Genomic DNA, 9,948 nt, shown 5'->3' on the forward strand with positions numbered 1-9,948 from the left:
TAACAATGCAGTGACTCTGCCTCAAAAGCAGCACCACTGCAGTCTCCTAGATCCTGCCTCCAAGACAAAGCCAACGGTGGATTTGTTCTTCACCTTTAAGTCCCCACACCAGGTCCCGGGGACTTTTCTCACAGCCCAGATCCTCAGGGAACTTCAGATGCAAGTCACCCCTGTCCTCTCTGCCCTGAACTTGCTGTGTCCTCAGAAGCCACAACACTCCTCTCTCCCCTCCGCCTTCCTCACGGGCCTCCACGCGGGACTGAGCTGCAGGACGGGACAGGCGCCCGCACCCGGGCTGTCCACTTCAGCATATGGAGTCGGTGAGGGCCCCTGAGAGACAGGAACTCACCTCAGCCGGGCCCTGCCATTGCACTTTGTGGGCAGAACCGGGCGGGAGCAGCGGGAGTAGAAGCCGCTGCAGGAATGGCGGTCCCTGTCCCGGCCCTGGCGTAGGTCCGGGTGGCGACTCCGAGGTTCAATCCCAGGTGTGAGCTGTGAGCATCACTGGAGGCTCCGACCATGGGCTGTGTGGCAGGGAGCACCACTCTCCGGCCTTCTCCCCGGGACTGTGCGACCAGGAAATCCTAAGCGAATGAGACGAAAACCTGAGACAAAACCCCGCCAGGCGGACTATGAGTCTCGCACTACAGAAGTGAGCAAATGGAAATGCCTTCTCTGAGCCCCCATTGGCTCAGCCTGGGGGCATGCCATGAGTGACCTTCTGGGTAATGTAGTTTCTCCGCTCCAAGTCCAGGATCTGGTATTTCCCAGTTGACTCCAGGAGTGCATTTAGGGGCAAATAGCCCAAAATACACCAAGTATGTTAAGTGTCCTCTAGCGCCTTCAGGGGAGGTGGTGTCTGGGGCAAGTTTCTTTCTCAAGCACGTGCGTGGCTGGTTTTGCATATCTTTCTTACAGGACCTGCTCTTTCTGAATGGCAGGCATTGTTTGTTCATTCATGACTTTTGGCTCCTGTCTCCTTCAGGCCATATGTAGCTGGGGGAGGTTCATCAAGTCTCTAACGGCCTTAACCTGCCTCCATTGAATCCATTATACAAAGTTAAGGTCACAAAACAGACACTCATACTTAAGAGCATCTGCTTTTGATGCCATCCAAAGTGTCAGCTCTGCCTGGACTGCAGTGTGGATAAGATGGCCAAGAGACAAGCGAAAAATGCTCAAAGTGACTGATCATCAGAGAGATGCAAATTAAAGCAACAATTAGTTATCACCTCACCACTGTCAGAATGGCTGCCATCAGCAAATAAACAAAGCACAAGTGCTGGGGAGGATGTGGAAAAAAGGGAACCCAGATCACTGCTGGTGGGAATGCAAACTGCTACAGCCATTATGGAAATCAGTTTGCAGTTTTTGCAAAAAATTTAGTATGAAACTGCCATTTGATCCAGTGATTCTACTTCTAGGAATATATCCTAAGTAACCTGAAACAATCAAGTAGACAGTATGCACCCCTCTGTTCATAGAAGCACAATTTACAATAGGAAAGGTCTGGAAACTGCCTAGGTACCCATCAGTAGATGAGTGGATAAAAAACAGTGGTATATTTACACCATAGAATACTATGCAGCAATAAAAAAGAAGAATCTTTACTGTTTCACACAGTATGGAGGGACCTGGAGAGCATGAAGCTACGTGAAATAAGTCAGTCAGAGAAAGACAGTATCACTTGATCACACTCACATTTGGAATCTAATGAACAAGATACTGATGGAGTGGATTCAGAGACATTGAAGCATGAAATTACTGCAGAATCTTAGAGAGATAGTGGGGAAGGGTAAAAAGTAATGTCCTCAGGTAAGGATTAAAAACACATGCACCCACACAATAAAAACAAAGTCACCTGAGCCTTGAGTATTTTCTTCTATTCTCCGAAAGCAAGGGGAAAGCTCTAGCTTGCTGGGTCCTGGGTCTGCTCTACATTTGTGTTTATAAATCTGTCTTCTGTCAGTTGTGTCCCTGGAAATGCTGATACCCCTCCATGTAACGTTCTCCTGCTTCACATGAGTCAATTGCTTTTGGTGGTGTTGTAAGAAAATGTCCAAACCTGTGGAGACTTTTTCTAAGTTTATTTTACCCAAGTTAGCAATATTTCCCAGGAAGCAAAATAACAATAGATTGTGTAATGCTCAGGAGAATGGCAGTTTTGCACCTTTTTTATACATTAGTCTCAAAGGAAAAGACATAAGGGGGTTACGTGAAATTCACTGGGGATAAATTAGAGTGGGGGGAATGAGGAGGGAAATCTCTGTGATTAAATTAAAAATTAAAAAAATTGACAAAAACTTCTTTTTAAAATGTTCTCCAACAGTTAACACTTAATATTTGACACAACAACAATAATTGCGGACCTGAGGTCTTCGGTGTTTGGAGATTGCGCCCTTAGGAGTCTGTTAAAAAAGGAAATTTTCCAGAAAATTCAAAGATATGTATTCTAGATGCAAAAAGACAATAGACAAGCTCAATAAGGTAAAGATTGAACTTTGAAAAAAAAAAAAAAAAAAGGAGGATAGGGCATAACTACCCCTGTGACTTGCTTTTCCTTAAAAAGTTCTAACTTCAAACCATCATAGTTTCTGTTGAGAAATCAGCTGACAGTCGTATGGGTATTCCCTTGTAGGTAATTGAGCCTCTTTCTCTTGCTGCTTTTAAGATTTTCTCTTTGTCTTTTGCTCTTGGCATTTTAATTATGATGTGTCTTGGTGTGGTCCTCTTTGGATTCCTTTTGTTTGGGGTTCTCTGCGCTTCTTGGACCTGTAAGTCCATTTCTTTCTCCAGATGGGGCAAGTTTTCTGCCATTATTTCTTGAAATAGGTTTTCAATATCTTGCTGTCTCTCATCTTCTGGCACTCCAATAATTCTGATATTAGTCCGCTTAAAGCTGTCCCAGAGGCTCCTTACACTATCTTCACACTTTCGGATTCTTTTTTCATTTTGCTTTTCCAATTGGGTGTTTTTTGTCGAATCTTTGGTTTGATTATTGTGCTCCTCTGGTCTGCTATTGGGTATAATATTCTTAATTTCAGTCCGTGTATGCTTACTTTCTAATTTCTTTAGCGTAGCATCGAGGGTCTCATTAGTTTTCGTGAGGCTCTGCACAAATTTATGGCAAGCCCTCAAAATTGCGATTCTTAGCTCCATATCCTCCATTTCTGTCATGTTTTTTTGTCTCCGCATCTTTTATGCTTTCTTGGTGCACCCCCTTGTGGTCTCTGTGCACAGTCTTGTTCTAGCCAAGCCTTAATTGTTGTAGTTAACACTAGAGGGATTTGACCACCAGGCCGACTGGCTATAGGAATCAGCTGTATGGAAAACGTCTGCCTTCTGGGGAGGCGCTAATCCAGCCTTTGCCTGAGGCGATCGGCAAATGGCTGTGCGCAGGGTTTGGGCGGGGCAGGATCAACAGGGCGGGCGGAGGGAGCAGTTATGGCCACGCTCAGTCCCGTTCCCAGAGGCTCTGCTTCTCAGAACCCCGGCAGCCGCTGCAAACCTCGGAGAGAAAGCTGCCCTCAGGTTCCAACTGATGCCGGATAATCCTGCTTCTCCCGTTTGAGTCTGGGTCCCTAGAGACTCGCCCGGATCTGGAGCCCAGAGTCTGAGACTCACTCCCGACAGAAAACGACAACCGCGCCCTCAGCCACCAGCCCGCTTTGCGCGCGCACCTCGGTACCTTTGTATTTTCCACACTGCGCCGCCTCTGAGCCTCGATTTGCTGTTCTCTTTCCTTCTAGTTGTAGAGTCTCTCTTCAGCCAGCCTTCCTGTGGTTCTGGGTGATGTCCGTTCCGTCTTTTAGTTGTATTTTTGAAATGGTTGTTTGCGGCAGCGGTCTCCGGTGTTTACCTACGCCGCCATCTTGGTCTCCTCTCCATTGGTTCTAACTTCAAACCATCATAGATGGTTACTTTTGGCCTGAGTTTGTAGGATTCACCATGTGATGCCAGGCTACCTGAGCTTGCTATATTTACTATACCATCACTTTTGTCCATACTGTGGTGTTAAAACCTATGGGGTCAGGAGAAAAATCACTGAGTGGTGTAATTTCTTTGGGACCCATTGCTGACATCCTCCTGAACACAATGCCCCCAGTACCGCTGGTGTCCCTTTATTTGGTCTCCTAGAAGTATTCACTCTTCAGGTCAATAAAGCCTTAGGTTCTAAAAGTGGTCAACGTATTTGTAAGGACAAGGAGGTCTTTCTGTTTCTTTTCTGTGACCTTCCACAATTTATGAGAAGCACTTGCTAATTAAACCCCAAAATTACTGGCTCCTCTAATTCAAAATCTCCTCTGTTCAAACTGCAGAACAAGATAAGCTACTTTTTTTTTTTTAGGTTAGCACCATTTATTAAGTGATCTCAGCTGTTGCAGTAGCTGCTGCATGTCCAATTCCTCTTTTCCAGGACAGAAGAATCTTCCAGGTAGCACGCCAATGGAACAAGAGACTCCAATGATGCCAGCTTCAATGATGGTGCCATCCAGAGAGGGAGAAGGTCATGGCACATTCAACCGCGGCTTCCAGAGGTTTTGAAAAAGGAGCCTTTGGGGGCCCAGCCTGCCTGGCATTTTGATGCTGTCAGTGTGGGTTTTGTATTCCATAATGGTGTTGGGAGGTAGATTAAGCACTCGCTAAAGCATATCCCGGATTTGGGCTGTGGTTGCTTGGTCGCTGGCAGTCTTATTCCATATTGAAATAATGTCCTCCTGAAACCGGACAGAGACTACAGCCCCACAGACCTCCCCAACCATGAACTGTTCCCCCGACATGGCCAGGATGAGATTCTCCCAGCAACGCAATGCCAATCCCTTCCGCAGCTGACTAATCCACTTGCCACCATTTTTATTTGCATCATCAGAAGAAAAGGTGCCAATCTGTTTGATATACTGTTCATAGCTCTGTGAGCTGGTGGGAAGGCAGGGGGTTCTCCTGGAGTACCAGAAAGTGTAGTTGTACTGCAAGGATGCTCTGCTGGTCCCAGGAAAACAGCCTTCCTCTTGCTGCTGTTCTGACTTTTGTCCTGTTCCATTTTTTCCTTCTCACCATCTTTCTTTGTGCTGTTTTCTTCATTCTGATCATGGTCACCACTGTCATCATCTTTCAATGCGTCAAACTTGTTACTCATCCTCTCGCTGTCGCTACTGCCTCGATAAGCTACTTTTAAGGCTAAATTCTTACATACCCTTCCTTCCTGTCTTTGGTGTAAACTTGGGGAGCTGACTTCATTTCTCTGACACTGAACTTTTTCAGCAATTTGATATGGGACGCACCACAATGAGACCTGAGTGGCACAGCACCTGCCTCCCTGCAGCAGAGTCAGCAGCTTTTTATAGGTCCCATTTCTCACTAAAATTCACCCGAAGACAAAGGTGCTTGCGGGCATTGGGGGAGTGATGAGTGCCTGCCTGGGAAGGTCTCTGCAGAAGTTGCTGGAGCCAAGGCAGGCTGCAGGCACAGCTGGTTACACAAGTAGACACCTTACCACTGGACCTTCTCCAATAGCTCTGGCATGGGGACATACCTCATACTTGTTTTTCACAGGAGGAAACTGACTTAGACCAGCAGAAGGGGTTATGTCATTGTAAGTCTCAGTGATAACAGAGAATTGAAATTCAAATCTAGGACGCCTGATCCAGGGCAAAGGGTGTCTGATCACTGCTCATTTATTTCCTGCTGCATTGGCTTTGGTACTCTTTTTAAACACCCTGCCCAACCAGGTGCCCTCTGGCCTTCCTGAGAGAAATGTTCCATCGCAAGAACCTCCATGACAGGAGACAAGGAAAATGCAGAAGAGGACAAAGCAAGGGCTTAGTGCAGGATCAAATGACTGGTGTTCTGAAAGTAATGGAGAATGTTGGTAGTGCAGGTTAAAATTAAAAATGTTCATTGCACAGGGCATAGCATTTAAAAAGTAATGAATCACCCAGCTGGTATGAGCCAGTGCTTGAGCTTCAACCTGTGACAAAGGGTCCTTGGTTAGATTCCCAGTCAGAGCACATGCCCGGATTGTAGGTTCCATCCCCAGTAGGGTATGGAGGAAGCAGTGATCAGTGATTCCCTCTCATCTTTGATGTTTCTTTTCTTTTTTTAAGACAATGGACTCAATTTTCTTTAATTTTTAATTGATTTCACAGAGGAAGGGAAAGAGTCAGGCAGATAGAAACATCAACGATGAAAGAGAATTAGTGATAAGCTACCTCCTGCAAGCCCCACCTGGTGATCTAGCAGGGGCTCATGCATGTGCCCTGAGGGAAAATGGAACTGTGACCTCCTGGTTCATAGGTCGACTGAGCCCCTTCGCCTGGCTATCATTGTTTTTCTCTCTCTGTCTCCACCTCCTTTGGTCTATGTATAGTGGTCGGCAAACTCATTATGCAACAGAGCCAGATACCAACAGTACTTCTTCAAATTAGACTCGCCCAGGCCAAAAACCTAATTCTGTGCATGGGCCAAGAAGTCTCAATTGCACTGTACATGCACGTCCACATATGCTATATATTGTGGAAGAACCACACTCAAGGGGCCAGAGAGCTGCATGTGTCTCGCGAGCCACAGTTTACTGACCATTGGTTTATGAAATCAATAAAACTATTTTAAAAATCAATTAAATATGTTTATCAATTTAGTAAAATAAATTAAACTATTTTTAAATATATTTTTATTGATTTCAGAGAGGAAGGGAGAGGTAGAGAGAGAGAAACATCAATGATGAGAGAATGATTGACTGGCTACCTCCTGCAGTCCCCACATGGGATTGAGCCTGCAACCTGGGCACCTGCACTTGACTAGAAGCTCACCCTGGACCTTTCAGTCTGAAGGTTGATGCTCAATTCACTGAGCCAAACCAGCTAGGGCAATTAAAATATCTTTTAAGGAAAAAATATTAAAACATATCATCCCAATACAAATAAAGTTTATTTTTTATAGTAAAAATGCACAAAATGAGTGAAATGCCAACATGCATCTTTGTTGTTCCACAATCCTATTCTTAAAGAAAATTGCCAAAACTCATAGCACATTAGGCAGAACATATAAGATGTCTTAACAAAGATACAGACTCAACAAGCACACTTCTGAGAAAAGGCTCACCATAAATTCCTAGAAAAAATACAATCAAACAGTGAAGCAGCACAAATGTCTCCAAAAAAAAGTTTAAATCAATTATGATTGACTGAACAAACTATTCTCTAGGATGTGGAGAATGTGGAACCCCAAGACACTGCATAAAAATGTAAAAAACTGCAATCAGTTAAAGTTTATTTTCTACTTTTAAAGAATAGTTTAGTAATTTTTAGAGAGAGAAGGGAGAGGGAGAGAAACATTGATGGAAGAGTGCCATATCGGCAAGCCCGCCCCCTGCACACCCACTTCTGTGGATCTAGCCTACAAGCTAAGCACATATCCCCACTGGCAACCATCTCCACAACCCTGTGCTGTATTAGATGATGGCCAAGCACCGAGCCACACTAGCCCTGGTGGTATAGTCTGTTTAGATCACAATTTGCTAATGTCTGTAAATTTAAACATTCATCTACTCAAAAACCCAGACATGCACTGAATTTTTGATCAAGGTAAATAACACTTATATACATACAAGAAAATATACAGAAATGTTAGTTATTACCAGCTTTGTTAGGAAATAACCAAATATTTAAATGGAAAAACTGATGGTGATATATCAATGATAAGAATATCTATCAGAGCCCTAACTAGTTTGGCTCAGGGTATACAGTGCTGGCCTGTGGACCAAAGGGTCCCAGATTCGATTCTGCTCAAGAGCATGTACCTTGGTTGCAGGCACATCTCCAGTAGGGAAGGTGCAGGAGGCAGCTGATGGACTGAGCGATGTTTCTAACTCTCTACCCATTTCACATCCTCTTTGTAAAATCAATAAAATATATATATATTTTTCAGAGCTTTTATATTTGAGTTTATTCTTCACTGAACTTTTTAAAACATTACTATACTTGAATATTAAAACAAAAACAATAGCAAGTAGTGAGCATATTAAGGTTACAGTCCTTCACTCATTCACTACTGTATATAAAATGCCAGCAGTGAGTGTTATTCACTGGCCCCATTAAGAGGTTTGACACTGAACACCACCCCTAGGATGATGTTCATCATCTTCATATGCTTCTGCATTGTTATGGCGCCATCTTTCTTGATTTGGATCAAAGTCCACCAGTTCCACCTGGTCCATTTCATCAGTCTCTTCTACTTCCTTCCTTTCAGGTAGGAATTTTTCCAGCAAAGAGTTTATCAGAAGAGAGAAAGCCATTGCCAGGAAAGTTTCCCTTAAATTCCACGATTAGGTGACCCTTTTCATATGGTCTACGATTAATTGCCATGCTTTCATTGGATACACACTTGCTATCTCCATGCTTGACAATCTGATGTGGAAGAGAGGTGGTGACTATGGTTCGGTTGTCAAGAGTAGCTATTGGGCCGAAACCACTTTGGCTAAGTGAATAGAGTGTCGGCCGGCGGACTGAAAGGTCCCAGGTTTGATTCTGGTCAAGGGCATGTACCTGGGTTGCGGGCACACCCCCCGTAGGAGATGTGCAGGAGGTAGCCGATCGGTGTTTCTCTCTCATCGATGTTTCTGACTCTCTGTCTCTCTCCTTTCCTCTCTGTAAAAAATCAATAAAATATATTTAAAAAAAGAAAGAGTAGCTATTGACTTTTGGAAGCCACACAATGTTTCATCCAGCTGTATGTCCATACACATGAAAAGGTGTTCTCCTGGTCGAGTGAAAATAGCATGGCCCTTTGGATCTATAACAATGATAATATCTCCTGGCTCCAGTCGATTCCCGGTCTTCTTCACCATGGAATGTTATCTTCTGATAATCTTTCAATATGAATTTACAGAGTTTTCTTTTCTCAAACTTCTTCCTTCTGTTATATATTTTGCCTCTATCTTTAGGACTGATCCTTTCCCCAGGCCCTGGCACTCCATGCACTCAGACTGAATTTGCTGAAACATTCCAGGGCCTATCTGATGAATGTTTATTTGCATTCCAGTACCAGGACATTTGGACAGCGCACTATAGCTCCTTTCTTACCACCTCGGCCTTCACATTTATCACAAATCACATTCTTTTCTAGAACTATTTTTATCGCCGCACTATTATGTAAGTCTTCTAACGTATGGAGAGTTGATGCACAACTTTTTTACCTCTCCTTTCTCTCTGCATCCTTCCTCCTCCACCAAAAAACATATCAAAGAAGTCCATCGGGGAACCAAAACCACCACCTGCTCCACCTTCCATAAGTGCTTGGTCCCCTCCTTTATCACTATGCATCCCTTTTCTTTGCATCAGAGAGCACTTCATAAGTTTGAGAAAACTGTTTAAACTTCTCTCCCTTCATTTGGATTCTTATCAAAGTGGTACTTCAAGGCCAGCTTCCTATTAGCCTTTTTCAGTTCTTCCTGGGTGGCACTGGATTTGACCGCCAAAACATCATAGTAAGTGGTTGCTTTCATCATATTTGACAGCCGGTGAGCAGGCTGAGGCAGGTGTGGAGGAGCTGGAAAAGAGTCTGTTGCTGCGCGCAGCTGAGGCAGCAGCCGCTCCTCCACCTCACGCCAAGGGTTCTGGAAACTTCCCTCAATAAAATATATTATTTTAAAAAAAGTTGAGTCACTAATATAACTTGAATAAATCTACAAGTATTTATGAAAAATCAATTAAAACAAAAAATAAAATTCACTATGAAAATGGAATGTAGGGCAATTGAAACTAAAGAGAAAATGAACAAATGGGACTACATCAAAGTAAAAAGCTTCTGCACAGCAAAAGAAACCATCAACAAAACAACAAGAAAACCCACTGCGTGGGAAAACATATTTGCCAACGTCATATCTGATAAGGGCCTAATCTCCAAAATTTATAGGGAACTCATACAACTTAACAAAAAGAAGATAAACAA

The 9,948-nt window shown here is 43.7% G+C and overlaps 2 pseudogenes; both read right to left on the bottom strand.

Annotated features, from left to right (window-relative positions):
• Window positions 1-2,072: 2,072 nt before the first annotated feature.
• On the bottom strand, window positions 2,073-6,642 carry LOC138999741 (eukaryotic translation initiation factor 4E type 2 pseudogene; annotated as a pseudogene).
• A 266-nt stretch (window positions 6,643-6,908) lies between these two features.
• LOC138999445 (dnaJ homolog subfamily A member 1-like) lies at window positions 6,909-9,524 on the bottom strand (annotated as a pseudogene).
• Window positions 9,525-9,948: the final 424 nt, after the last annotated feature.

The sequence above is a fragment of the Myotis yumanensis genome, unplaced genomic scaffold (genome assembly GCF_028538775.1).
Source record: "Myotis yumanensis isolate MYYU_CA2020_CCGP unplaced genomic scaffold, mMyoYum1.0.hap1 SCAF_23, whole genome shotgun sequence".
Classification (NCBI taxonomy): Eukaryota; Metazoa; Chordata; class Mammalia; order Chiroptera; family Vespertilionidae; genus Myotis; species Myotis yumanensis.